Here is a 14,946-nt window from a genome sequence, read left to right as displayed (position 1 = left end):
CCAAGTCAAGTGAACCTCTAGCAAATTGGAGCTGGAAATGCTTTTTGATTTTAAGCTCCTACCTTCTCACTCAGCTCGTCTCAAAGAAATGCACTGGCCATCCACCTCTGCACGTCCAGGGCAAACGACAGCAAAGGAAAGCGCGGGCGCTGGAGATCAGCTCAAAGAGCAGGACCCGCCCTTGGGTTCAGGATCAGGGCCACTCCCAGGGACGTCCACAGACAGGGCTCTGGTTCATCTTCAGCAAGGAAGATAACTAAATGGGCTCAAGAGGGGGTTGGATAAATTCATGGAGAACTGGTCCACCCGCAGGTTTTGGGCATGGTAGTCAGGGTGCAGCCTCCATATGAGCACTTCCTAGGCCTCGCGATGCTGAAAGCTGTGGGGTGAGAGGGGTAAGGGGCTGATGAGACCGAACAGACCTTACTGGAATATTTTTGCAACCGCTCTCTGCCGCTGAGAGAGACAGGACGCCACGCCGGTTGGTAGCTGGACACAGCGCGGCCATTACTTACATCACTGCAAAGGTAAAGTTAGATGTTAGCTGTCTCCTAAGTCAGGAGGCTCACGAGCTTCAGCGGGCAGCTCTTCCAGGCACGAGTTATTGCTTCTATGCAAGGAACGGTGTTGGTTTAACACATCGCATCCAACTGTTGAGGAAGAGGAACAGAAGTCTGCCAGAAGAGCAAGTGCTTGGCAATCTACCTTCCCTGTCTTCTGCCCTTCCCTTTCCATCTCCCTCCCCCTACAAAACACCCCGGCCCCTCCAGACACGTCCAGGGGGGGTCTTTAAAAGTCTATAAAAAACATAAGAAGCTGTTTTCGACTATTAAGAGAGGCTGTTGATAACATAGTTCCAATAAAAAAAAATCTATATGTGCTTTCTACAGCTTCCCTTCGCAAATAATTCATTTCTTCCTGCATTATATTTCATGGTAACCTAGAGACTCAATATGTTCTGGATTACTGCATCCATTTCTGCTCCGGCTCTAATGGCCCACAGGAGAACAAACCTTCCAACCAGAGTCCCTTAAATCTGGCAACGGGGGAGCTGGTTGTACTTTCTTGTTTTCCACTTGATAACTAGCCCCTTCCAGCATTGCTTTTATGGCAGTAATCTTCCTAGGCTGGCTGCGGATTGCTTGTCCTGGTTTTTTTTTTTCTTTTTTTTCTTTTTCCGCCTTCCCCTCCTCTCCTCCAGACAGTGGAGGCATTGGTCACTGTGGGCCATCCATCACTTTGTTTTTTGTGTCAGGGCCGAGTCCCCCAGGTCTGTTTACTCTGGTTTGCAAATGTCAGCACCAGAACAGCAGCCGCTCGTGTCGATAATCGCCCCCCGACATCGGACGGCTGGAATGGAGTCTGGGCCGCGCCGCGAAGCCCGTTGATAGGGGCGGCGTGGGAAGCGTGATAAGATATTGATTGCAGACTGGAGGCATCTGGCTGCAGTTTCTAGGTCAGTCTTCCCACTGATTGGACTGGCTCAATGAAAGCTGTTGGATTTCAGGTTGGAGGGGGAAGATGGGGGCAAGATACTCAGCGGCAGAGGGCAATGGAGCTATGTGGGTTTACGCCAGTTAAAAACCAAGGCTTGGATAGCATTAAATGATCGAGCAATCTGTGAATGGTTTGCACAGCGTGCATGGAAATGCACTCAGCCCTGTCCCCTTTGCTGCCAACTAAAGTGTGCAAGCGCGGTATTGGCAATGCTAGATGCCCACGATATATATCCTCACGGCTCTGCAAGTGGAGGGTGTTATGGCAGTGCTGTGAAAGAGGTCAATTAGGGGGTGGAGCAATCCAACTGGGTAAAACAAGCAACAGATAGGGACACAGAGGACTTCCGGGCCATTGAGCCCAATGCTCTGCATAACCTTTGACCTAAAGTTTTCCCTAAACCCCCATGTCAAACCCTCACTCACAAAGCACAAATCTTCACTTGTCCCTCCAACGCTGCATAAATATAGGGTTGGATTGAAAAGACGAGAGTGAAATATGCCTACTCTCACCCCGCCGTTAGATGAAAGGGGCTTGAGCGTGTACAAAATGAACCCGCCTTGGGACCCAGGCCCTTTTTGCCTGGTAAGAACAAGGCTCCACGTCTTCAGCATCTTGCTGCATGGTCATTAGTGTTAGGAAAACCCTGAATGGAGGCTGGTTTTGTGGGGCGCCTGAAGGGAATTTCTAGCTGAGACATCCGCACAACTGAGACCTGGTTCTTTAAAAGTAGGACTGCTCAAGAAAGAAAGAAAGAAAAGAGCAAATGGAAGCTGTGACTGGCTACGTCCCTCCTTTTTTTCAAACTTTCCAGTCTTGGGCATTCTGAGGCCTGAGGCTCTTTACAGTTGGTAACAGGTGAGCAAAATGTAGGAGCGGTTTGCTGAAGTTGTCTCCCGTCCCTCTTTCCCCTCCATTTAGAAATCTCAACATTGAGCTTAGTTTTAATAATGACGCCCAGCTCTTCTACAGAGGATTTTCATGGATAGCCATCAAAACACTTTACACAGGAGGTTAGTAGCAGTAGCCCCATTTTGCAGATGGGGCAACTGAGGCTAAGCAAGGGAAAACGACATGCTGCATCACTGAGTGATGGAGATGGGACTAGAAACTGGGTCTCCTGAGTGCCAGCCCAGTGTGCAGTCCACTGGCTCATATAACCGTTCGCCACGCATCAGCCCAGCGTTGTACGAGACATAAAGCAGGAGATTTTTTAATAGACATTTCAGAGAGGTTTTTAATCCCATAGCCAGAGCCTGTCTTGGTGACCATTAGCACATGCATGGCTTTTCTGCCACATCTTACCTACTCTAAGTCAATGTGACTCCTGATAGCAATACAGTTTTGTGTTCTTCTGTCTCACGAACATTATCCACTATCTGACTAGCACACAGTCTTTCCCACTTGGTGAACCTCGCAACATCGAGAAGTGCTCTTACCCCTACTATTCGCTTTCTGTGCCGGGAGAAAGAAAAGAGACGGGGTATGTGAAAAACATGGGCACGACCTTCTGGAAAGGGATGGTGGCTTTGCAATTAAGGCAAGGGACTCAGGAAAGCAGGGATCAGCATTGCCACTGACTTCCTTGATGACCTTGAGCTAGTCACTTCATCCCTCTGGCTTGCTCCTCAACCATCAGATGGAGAGAAGGATGCTCCTTTTCTCTGCCCCACTCTCTCTTTGGACTGTAAGTGCTTTGCAGACTGAAGAGCTTTGTATGGCACCCGGTACCGGGGGGGGGCACCTGATCCCTGTAGGAGCTTCCCGGTGATGAAAATTCAGGAGAGGTTTTTTGGGGTTTTTTGCTTAGCAAAAAATGAAATAAGACTATGAACGGGAAAGAAAATGAAATATTAGAAACGCTCCCAGCCAGAAGGGCTTGAGATGGACATTCATCTCTTGGACTAGTGTATATAGGTGGGAGGGAGGAAAAGGGGAATTGAAAAGCCCCAAATAATTCTGTTGTCAGCATGGACTTTGTGCGGGTTGTTTTTTGGGGACGGATTGGAAAGCGGAGAGCAAAAAGGGGAGGAGAGTGCAACGGATCTGCCGTGTGTGCTCCGAAAGCATCCCTGCTATGAGCAAGCCCTGGACAGGCCCACAACCGGGTCATCCCAGTCTCCCACGACAGAGGGCTCAGGGCAGCTCCCCGAAACCTCCCAACACAGAATAATTGGCTGACATCTTGTTCTTCCTGCGCCTACGCCGCTTGTAGAAGTACATGGCCCCACTTGCAAGGAGTGTTTTCAACGATGCAGAGGAAATGAGAGGGCAATGCAATGGCATGCAATAATCTGTGTTTTTCGGGAGGATCATCATTTTAAAAAACACTGAGTTACCTATTAAAAGCACAAAGACAATACTTATAGTTTATGCCAGTGGTCTCCAAACTTCTTTGATCGTGCACCTCTATCAGTAAAAAAATTTTGAGCACGCACCCCCAGTATACATATATTTATAGAAATAGAAATACAAGGTCTAGTATTTTCTTCCCGCACCCCAATGGATCGTCTTGCGCACCCCCTGGGGTGCACGCCCCACTTTGGAGACCCCTGGTTTATGCAGTTAGAAAGTGGAAATGCCTTTCTCTGTATTGCACCTTTCATTTTGCTCCATGTTTAAATAGTTCACCCCCCCACCTGTCTATAGACAACTGCACTTTTGTTTGTGGTGCTTCTGTGGCTTCAGAAAGAGGAGATCTTCACAGTGTGCTTCCTCTTTGGCAGGATTCAGCTTGAATCCTTGCTTTCATCTTCCTTGTGCTTACAGATTCACAGACGTTTAGGGCTGGAAGGGACCTTGTGAGATCATCCGGTCCAGCCCCCCTGCTCTGGGCAGGAAAGGCTGCGGGGGTCAAATAACCCACCCAGCAAAGGACCTTGTCATAAATGCCCTTTTCTCTTATGTTGCCTCTGGGCTGAAAGGATGCACCTGGGTGGCTGAGGCACGGTGCTACGTGTCACATGGCATACGTGGGCATGCGTGCGGAGGGGCATTACATGCAACATCCAGCTTTGCTTCTACCGAAATTCCCACTGGTTTCAGTGACTGCAGCACTGAGCTACGACATTGAATCCCAAATCTGGGAAACTCTTTTATTCCCCATCTCATCTGTGTGTGTCATTGCCTGAACACGCTGTCTAGTTAAAAAGGTTTCAAGGCCATTGTTAAGTTCCTCCTGAGGCTATTTGAAGAGAAGCGCTGGCACCGTGTTTACAACTTCCATTTCCTGTAACATGTTCGTTTCATTGGCATTAAGAACTCTTTATGGCGCATCAATCTTAATCCAATTTCCAAAGGCAAGACCAGCAAGTGTGTCAAAGGGATTAGCTCTTATTAAATATAGCAGTTTTTTCGTCAGGCCCCAGAAAGGGAGCAATTGGAGAGAGCTGGTGTACCAGGGGTGGGCAAAATGCGGCCCGTGGGCCGGATGCAGCCTGCCAGGCCATTCTATGCAGCCCCGGGGCCCCTAAAAATGTAGAAAATTAATATCAATCTGCCCTGGGCTGCCTGTCATGCGGCCCTTGATGGCTTGCCAAAACTCAGTAAGTGGCCCTCTGCCCAAAATAATCACCCGCCCCTGTGGGTGATGATAAAGATGCTCCAGTATCTCTCCCACCCGCTCTGCTATGCCAGGAGAAGAGATGCCATATCATGAAATTCACCTTTGAACAGAGAAATGTCCCAGTGCATCGGAAGTTTTTGCGCACTGCCTCGTGGTCTGGTTGGGAGTTATGGATGATAAAGCTCAATGGAGCTACGCCAGTTTATGCCACCTGAAGATCTGGTGTCCAGGATTTTCCCCTGTTGTCCAGGATCGTGAGAGAAAAGACCGGTTATACTGAAAGGAAGAACAACACCCACATTTGTTTTGGGATCACTTCACCCAGTTTCTTCCCTTCAAACTAGCAGTGTGCCGAATGTCTTTATGTATCATCTGATTTGATCCCTCAGTGAGTTAGAAGACATTTTCAGTCACTTTAATTTCCAACTTGTCTAGCTTCCAGTCTGCCCAATAGACCTTTCCAAGAGACAGGAAGTAAGATTCTCACAAGTGACTTAGGAGCCTACATTTCTATTTCATAGAGTCATAGGAAATGAGGGTGGGAAGGGAGCTCAGGAGGTCACATCTAGGCCAGCCCCCTTCTCCAAGCAGGAACGGCCCCACCTACATCATCCCAGCCAAGGCTTTGTCTACCCGGGTCTTCAAAACCTCCTAGGATGGAGAGTCCACCGCCTCTCTGGGTAACCTGTTTCAGTGTTTTACTACCCTCCTAGGGACAAAATTCTTCCTAATATCCAACCTCAACTTCCCTTGCTGCAGCTTGAGCCCATTGCTCCTTGTCCTGTCGTCTGCCCCCACTGAGACCAGTCCAGCTCCATCCTCTTTGCAGCCCCTCTGCAGGGAGGTGAAGCCTGCTCTTCAACCCCCTCGGTCTTCTCTTCTGCAGACTCAGTCAGCCCAGGTCCCTCGGCCTCTCCTCACCAGTCCTGGGCCCCAACATCTTAACCATTTTCATTGTCCTCCACTGGACTCTCCAATGTGTCCACATCCTTCCTGTAGTGGGGGCGCTTTCAGAAGGGACCTGGGCACTTAGCACTGGCCAGATTTCTAAAAGATCTCTAGACTTACAGAAATGGACAAAAACCCAGGGGGATTTCCCAGACAAAGCTTTCAAATGGGTGATGGGAATCTCGGTGCTGTTGAAAAAACCTATTAGATGCCTATCTTCATGCCTTCAGAAATCTGACGGCTAGGCACCTAAAGCCATTAGGCACTTTGGGAATGTGACCTGCCATCCATTTGAAACACACCCTTTCTAAAACAGCAGGCCTGGGTGCTTTGGGTGCAATACCTGTGCCCAAACCTCCCTACCAAAGAGCTCCTCTCTGCTTTCATTGAAAGACTCAACACATACATGTGGACCCCGAATACAGACCCAGTGAGGCTGCAAACACCTGTCCCTGTTATAAGGATGAAACCGCAAAGGGGTCGTGCAGGTGAAATAGTGAGAAGGGTGCTCCCCAGAGGGGCCCTAAATGCCCAGAACAGACCATTGGAAATAACCCACATACAGATATGTTACATTTCTGTGACCCCCCAGACAAACTGAAGCAAGCCCAGGTCTGCTGTAACTGGTGCTGATGGGTAACCAGCATCAAGGAGCTGTGCAGAAACCAGAAACAGCTGGAGCATAAATGTTCTCCAGGCATTATAGACACTAATAAAATGGTAGCATTTTAACTACAGCTAGGTAAAAAATTCCAGCGACGATGTTTTTGGATAGAAATTGCTGATTCAGTGAGCTCGAACTATAACATGACATCATAACATTTGGCTGGCAGATGTCCCCATTTTTAGGTCACTAACAAGATACGCTCTCGCGCAACCCCAGAATTTTCTCCTCCATCCAATTCTGCCGTGTGCTTTCTTCTTTAATCCGTGTTGCTATTAATCATCTCAATCAAACGTTTCTGGTTCTAGACATTTTGCAGCCACGTGACATGGTTTCCAACCACCTAACTTGCCCAGATATTACTGGCTAGCGGTTTTCCATCCACGTGGAGACAACAATGACGGCACCTCCAAGCATTATGACAAAATGTCCACGTCCAAAGGCCGTTCAAAGCATTACGACAATCTGTCTGTGTCCAATGGTCATTCAAAGCATTACGACAAAATGTCCACGTCCAAAGGCCATTCAAAGGCAATGAAAAGTGTCCTGATTAGACTTCAGTCTGGCCTGCTAAGCAAGTACGATGCAAAGGCATTAAAAACTGAGATGAATATGCACATTTTTCCAACAGTTCTCTGCGTGCATTGGTATCCCCTTATGTGGGGAAAGTGAGGTAGAGAGAAGTTAAGCGAGCCCCCCATGAATAACCAAGACCTCGGTAAGAAGCCCAAAAAGAGCACCCAAGAGACCGACTGCCCGGGTATCTCCACAGACCTCACTGCCTGCAAAAAGGGAAAGAACTGGGCTTCCTCAGTAGAAGAAGCCTGACTTCAGGCAGAGCAGAATCGGGGCCAGTTTGCGTTGAGAACGCTTTTAATTTTTAGAGTCGCTGTCTGTAGCTGCCACTGCGTAAGTATTAATGCACCAGAACATTTCATTTCTTTCCCCCGTCTCATGCATAGCTACAGTTTCTTCTTGCTCTACTGTATGTACAGGGCCGGGGGGGTGGGAATATCTTGTGCTGACTTAAAAGCAACCTAATACGGCCCAAGAAAAATTGACTTGGCAAGCTTGGATGTCTGGAAGGTCCTTTTATCTGTCATCTATTGTGTAAGTCCTATACGAGCATAATACCGTGCACCTCTAAAACAGTGGTGCACTTGTGTACTCCGAACAAATCCCTGCCCAGTCAACCGTAATGGGAACAGGGAAAAGGGGGGAAAAAAAGAGAGAGAGAGAGAGAGATTTGTAAATATTTTAACCAGATTAGTGACCGTCGAGGTGTTTCTGAGCTCAACATCGGAGAGAATGGCTATAGTCGACTGTCTACAATAAAAACAGCAGCAGATTAACAGGGAACCTGTCATCAAGCATTCCACCTAATTGGTTTAGTATGATCAGCTAGGCGTGATAACAGCACGGAGCATTAGCGCCAACCAGCAGCAACACATACGGTGGATAATAAATATTAGCAGGCTTCTGCCAGATGGCTCCACCAGATCAGAAGATTCGGTAGCCCAAGCATCACGGCTTATTATTTATTATTAATGATTTCGATGACGGTATTGCCTCATGGCCCCGATGACGCAACCCACCGTGTTACGCGCTGTACGTTCCTAAATGAATAGACAGCCCCTGCCTGCAGGAGCTCCTACTGTAACTAGGTGCGACATGCAGGACAGGAGTGAAAACCTAGGCATGAAGATGCAAAGGTTACCCAGGAAGTTAATGGCAGTGTTAGAAACAGAACCCAATGGGCACATCTACACATGCACTTTAATGCGCATTAGCCTAGTTTAATGCACATTAAAGCATCACAGAAATACCATGCTATTTAGTTAATGAACTTTAAAATAGGCTAATGTGCATTAAGTGTCACTTTAAAACTGTGGTGCTCTTTAGTTAATGTGCATTAAGACAGGTTAATGTGCATTTTCCTAGTACCTCACAATGGAGGTACTAGATTTAATGTGCATTAACTAAAGTGTGTTCATGCACATGCAGATGCGCCCCAAGTGTCCTCGACAGGCCATTTATCCATGGCATGACCAAATGGGTGAAAGCCTCTGATGTCCTGAGAGACCATTAAAGAGGGGAGATGCCAAGATGCACTCACAACCGCCTCCATGACATACCTCCCCTCCTTGCTCCTAAACCTTGCAACAGGCCTTGTGTTGGGCTGGGGGGCAGGAGTGGGACAAGCCTTACAGATCACAGCCTGGGGCTTGTCCTGTACCTCTGTCCCTCATCAGTGTCCCTCAGGAATGAACACCTTCACTGTGGGGGCCGCATGGGCCTGCAGTTGGCTGGAGAAGGTGCTGTAGAGTGGGAAAGGAGGACGTGCCAGAAGAAGACCCCTCATGGGTGAAGGAACGACGTGTTTGCAAGATTCACAGTAGGCGCATATACCTTGTGAAGCAGAACAAAGATAAATTACCTATAATCAATGGGGAAACTGAGGCACTGGGAGCTCAGATAAGTTGTCCACAGTCAAACAGTAGACTGATGGCAGAGCTGGGAGGAGAACCCAGGAGTCCTTCTTTAAACCTGAGACCAAATGTCCTGGTCTGTAAAGGTTTCCCAGCCCTGCGTCACTCCAAGCAGTGCTCCCTATGCTGCAGATGTGGGCTGTCTATAGCACACATATCTGAGCGTGCATCATAGCCTCGTTTTAGTGATGTGAAGCATGTGCAAAGGAATGGCTTGGGAAATCCAGATGTCTCCATCCAAAAAGACTGCTGGAAACCACTTGTGCTGGCAAAAGTGGCCAGGTTGGGCACCCTTTATTTATCCGCTCTTCTCCCATGACCACCTCACAATCTCTCTCCGAGCCAGGCATATGCCCCCTTCTTGGTGGTTCATCCACAGCCTTTCCCTGACATCTGGGATTTGGATCTGGATTTCTACAGCTCTTCCCAAACATCAGCATCTCCACGGCCCAGAGGAAATGTTCTCAACCCACAGCCTGGATCCAGCCCATGAAGCCATGCCATCTGGCCCACAGGGGACTAGAAATTTGGTGGCACCAATTGCACGGTAGATTCGCATGCCCGGAGCCTGATCCAGGTATACAGGGGCCAAAATGTGGACCCTGATCCTATGGATCACGGCTCCAGGAGGCAGCATGGAGCTGGGGGGAATGGCACAGAGCCCCACACGGTGCCATGGGGCTGAGGGAGCCCCGGGGCCCAATCCTGCCTTACAAGGCCCCACCCAGCCCATTGACCAGCCACGAGCCATTATTCCTGCTGCTGTCTGAGGAAAACTTGTGCTGACTGAAGGGGTTTCATCCACCCAATGGCACTATGGACAAAAACTTCCTTAAGGCTCTTGTGGCTGGAGCTGAGCTGTCAAGAAGAGGATTGCCTTTTGCAGTCGGGGAATGTTTTCCCCCTCTCCTGCCATCGCAAAGGAGACAGAACTTGAACCAACCCCAACACGTATTATTTTTCATCTAACTTCATTTCTTCCAATGGGTTCTTCGGCCTTTACAGAGAAAGGATCATAGAAAATTCATAGACAATGAGGGTGGGAAGGGATCTCAGGAGGTCTCATCTAGCCAGCCCCCTGCTCCAAGCAGGACCAGCCCCAACTCCATCATCCCAGACAAGGCTTTGTCTACCAGAGTCTTAAATGCCTCTAAGGATGGAGACTGCACTACTTCTCTGGGGAGCCTGTTTCCATGCTTCACTATCCTCCTCATCAGAAAGTTTTTCCTAATATCCAACCTCAACTTCCCTTGCTGCAGCTTGAGCCCATTGCTCCTTCTCCTGTCATCTGCCCCCACTGAGAGCAGCCCAGCTCCAGCCTCTTTGCAGCCCCCCGGCAGGGAGGTGAAGGCTGCTATTCAATCCCCCTCGGTCTTCTCTTCTCCAGACTAAATCAGCCCAGTTCCCTCACTAGTCATAACCCCCAAAGCATTTTTGCTGCCCTCCACTGGACTCGTTCCAATGTGTCCACATCCCTTCTGTAGTGGGGGCCCACAGCTGGACACTGGACTCCAGATGTGGCCTCCCCAGTGCAGAATAGAGGGGAAGGATCACTGCCCTCGATCTGCTGGCACCGCTCCTGCCGATGCAGCCCTGGACGCCGGTCGCCGCGTTCACAGCAAGGGCACGCGAGAGGCGGGTGTGTTGGGCGTTTCTCGATTCTAGCAGCAGATAGTAGGGTGATATTTGCCATACAAAATCCTGAACCAGGGAAACAATGGAGTGTAGTGCCTCGAACACCGGTCTCCTACTCCAGGGGCCTGTTCCCAGCTCTCCCGCTTCTCTCCTACGTGGCTTTGGGCCAGTCACTTACCTGCAGAGTGCCTCAGTTTCCCCATCTTTGTAATGGGGCTCCTGAGACTGACAGAGCTTCTAAAGGGCCTTGAAACCAGAGGCTGGAAGGCGTTAGACAGCACAGCAAGTACGGTGGGTCAGCTTTGTGTCCCCCTAAAGCAGTGGTTTTCAACCTGCGGTCGGTGGACCCTGGGGGTCTGCGGACTATGTCTAAGGGGTTTGCAAAAGATGATGAGGATCAATCAAAAGTATGTGAATACCACACTTACAATTCAAAGGGGTCCCTGCCTCTCTTAGAAATTTCCAAAGGGGTCTGCAAATGAAAAAAAAGGTTGAAAACCACTGCTGTAAAGGAAGCTGGCTGCACCCCGTGTCACCCCCTTCCCCCGGCATCCCCTTCCCGGAAAGCTTCTGACTGCACAGTTCATTGCAGAGGTGGTAACACCTAGGCCATCTATCACTAACTAATTTGTGATAACTAGAGAGGATAGCAGAGCAGCCACGGTGCCTTACTCGGGCTCCACAAGCATGAGTTTAAACCCTGTTCCAGACCTGTGACCAAGACGCCCTGCAGTCAACCCAGGTGTAACTAGGCGTCTAGTCCATCGGGCTGGGCAGTCAAAGGGGCTGGATGTGGTGCTGGCTACATCATTCCCTTGTGTGCCACTGGCTACAGAAATCAGGGTGCCCTTAGCCACACCAGTGGACCCCTGCCTTCCTTTAAAATTATACTGTTTTGCCCTCCATTATAGCCTCGTCCACGCCAGGATCTCAAAGAGCTCCACTGAATTAAACCGACGAAGCATTCGGGTGAGCGAGGCTATGCTTGGTCCAGATGCTTAAGCTTTGCGCCACGCTCGCAGGATCATAGGAAAGTAAGGCTAGAAGCAACCACACGAGATCATCTAGTCCAACCCCTGCTCAAGGCAGGATCGTCCCGGGCTAAAGCATCCGAGCTAGAGAGCTTAGCAGTGCAAAGCGACTCTCACATCATCACCTGACTCCAGGAGCTGGAAATTTAAGACTCCCCCCATCCAAACATCACAGTTGTTGGCAACCCTGAACTCCTCGGGCTGCTCGTTACCCCCAGAACAGGTCAGCGCTATCACGGGTCGCTCGCCCAGACAGATTTAACGCCCCAGCGATGGAGACGTTCAGATTCAGGTCTGAATCCGGACACAAAAGGCACCACTCGCCATCTCTGCCTGCTTGCCAAAACAAAGGCGCTGCCTTCAGCCCTCCAGAAGCCGTTGGGGGGCTAAGCTTTTTTTTTCCCCCCGCCCTCCCCCAGAAGCATTTCTGTCGATCCAGCCCCTCTATAAGAGCCCCCTGATGCTTGTTCGACTTCATTAGCACAAATCCAAATGAAAGTGCCTGCCCTATTGTCCTGCTCCAGTGTGAGAATACGAAGGAGGCCGGCGGCTGCAGGGTATCAATGACCTGCAGAAAGGAGGGCGGTAGCCTCCCAGGCTGCTTGGCAAATCCTGTTGAAAATGCCCCCTTCCCTCCGACCTTCTGCAAGTGCAGCCCAGAGTGGAGCTGTTTTATTTTCGATCGCTGCCATCAGTTGTTTTTTTCCCTACTCCTGAACTTTCTCCAGGCGTTTACGTGAGCAAATGAGAGCAGCAGAGGCCCAGCCCCGATTTCCCAGGCACGTGAGACAGTCGCAGCTTGCACAGAAGCCAAGAGGAACTAGAAGCACTTCACATATTTGCCAGTCGGGGGGTCCCGCCCGGAGCCCGATACCGTGACTCACCAAAGACTTGATGCATCGTTTAAAGGGAAAACCTAATCCCTAGTGGGAGCACCACCTCCGCAGACCCCATCAAAATTTAGAAATGCTACCTATGCATTGCCCTGGCAAAAGCAGAAGCTGTTTCTCGCAACCCACCTGGGTATCTGAAGGGCCACACCAACCCCTAGGAAAATCAGACTGATTGTGGTTTATGTCGGGATACACTGGGCTTACTGGTGCTGCTGGCGAGCTGTGGATCCCTAGTTAGGCCCTTTCAAACATCTGCAATGCTGAGTCTCTACCAACACCTACTAAGAGCTTTGCAGTGTTAAGGGACAGATCAATATGTTTCTGGGGAAAGATCCTACTTCTTTTAGCAAAGAGGGGGAAAAATAGGCTTAACTTCAGTGAGCTGGGGAGGAAAAGCAACTGTTTGCTATTCAAATCAGGAGTCACTTCTGGCCACAGGTCAATGAGAAAGGGAAACGTGTAGTATAAAAGGATGGACTTTGGAGATTTTCATAGACAAATAGTGTTTACCAGTTTAACACACAGACCCCAGCAGGATGGGGGAAACTTCAAAAGGGTCCATTCAGTTTGGATAAGCATGGGGAAGCTGGGTGTCTTGCTGGAGCCAGAGCCAAAGATTATGCACATCTCTTTGGTCTAGAACAAAGCCTCCCTGCCCTGCATCCTGGTGTCGGTAATAAAAGGCATGTCTCACGCAAGACACTGATGCCAGCCTCTGAAATGAACCGATATAAAGCAGTCGACTTCAATCGGGGCCAAAAATACACGGGGCAGCAAAGCCAAGAGCATCCATCTAAGACAGCGGCAAACCACCAGCCACCCTGAGCTCCGTTGCCAGCTAACGCAACCATGATGAAGCGATGGGAGCAAACAGCACTGTAAGCGCTCACGTCCGAGTCGGTTGTATGCTAGAGCCCTTCGAAACGTGTTAGGCAGGACTGGTTTCCAGACAGGACTACCCTTGCAGCTCAGTCAAAACACGCAGTGATTTTAACAACCCCACCCCACCCGCAAAAAAAGCAACGGCAGTACGGCTGAGCTGCAAGGGGCAGTGGGTCACGCCAGGAGAGACCTTGGTGCTGACAACTTCCTCCCTACAGCAGCAAACAGGGCGATGGGTGACTCTGAGGAACAGACCCATCGCCTGCCACGCTCCCGCTCCGGGCAGATGGCTGTGTGAACCTAAGCCAGTGGTTCTCAAGATGCTCCTTGGTGGATTCAAGGCAACCCACAGGCTCTTCTCTTTCACTCGTTTTTTGACTATAGGAAAATACTAGAGCAATTCTTCGTTTGCACCCCCTCAAACAGGTCACAGAGCAGGGCAACATGTTTCTAATGTGGGGGATTCAAATCTCTGGCAAACTGCATGTAGGCGCTGTACACTCACCCTACTAATTTGCACAGCACACAGGTTGAGGATCACTGATCTAAGGGTGTGTCTACATGCGCTTTTACGCGTGCATAAACTTAACGCACATTTACCTAGTGCAAATTAAGGGGATTTAGGCGTACGTCTACACATGCATGCATCAAGCAGGTATCAAATGTATGTGCAAATGGCTAAATTGCATTAGTGAATGTGTGGAAGTGCTAATGCGCATTAATGTGGGTGTGCGGACTAACTTGGGACTGAAGTTAGTTCCACATCAACGGACACACTCGTGTTAATGCACATTAGTGCATCTACATATTCACTAATGCCATTTAGCTTTCCACAAGTATCAAGTTTAGGCTCAAATCACCTTAAATTGCCATTTTTAAGGTGCATTAAGGATGCACGCATGTAGACACATGCCCTTAATGCACCTTAAACTGGCCTTAAATACCCATGTGTAGGTGCACCCTAAGTGCTTGAAGAGTGTCACAACTCAAGTCTGAAGAGCTAAACCCAAGGGAGAGGGCAGCTGAATCCACTTCATGTTGAACTGCCCTAGGGTATGTACACTCGTTCACTGTACCCGGTCCACATTCACATGGGCCACTCTTACCCGTGTAAGCATAGACAAGGAGCGGCATGTAATGGCATTTGCTGGTCCAAAGAGCTGTGTGGGGAAGCCAGAGTAAGTAACAAGGTGGAGGAAGGGGCAGGCAGAATTTGGGGGGGCTAGCAGGTCTGTGGGAGGGGTTGGTGGGATCGGGATGGGGGGGTGTTGGTGGGGCGCTGTCTGCCTGGAGGTAGGAGGTTGTAGGGCTAAAAATCACCTGTTCAGGGTTGGGGAGGGGG

Source organism: Crocodylus porosus, unplaced genomic scaffold (assembly GCF_001723895.1).
Source record: "Crocodylus porosus isolate Cpor-Errol unplaced genomic scaffold, CroPor_comp1, whole genome shotgun sequence".
NCBI lineage: Eukaryota > Metazoa > Chordata > Crocodylia > Crocodylidae > Crocodylus > Crocodylus porosus.
Note: the sequence above shows the minus strand (reverse complement) of the source record.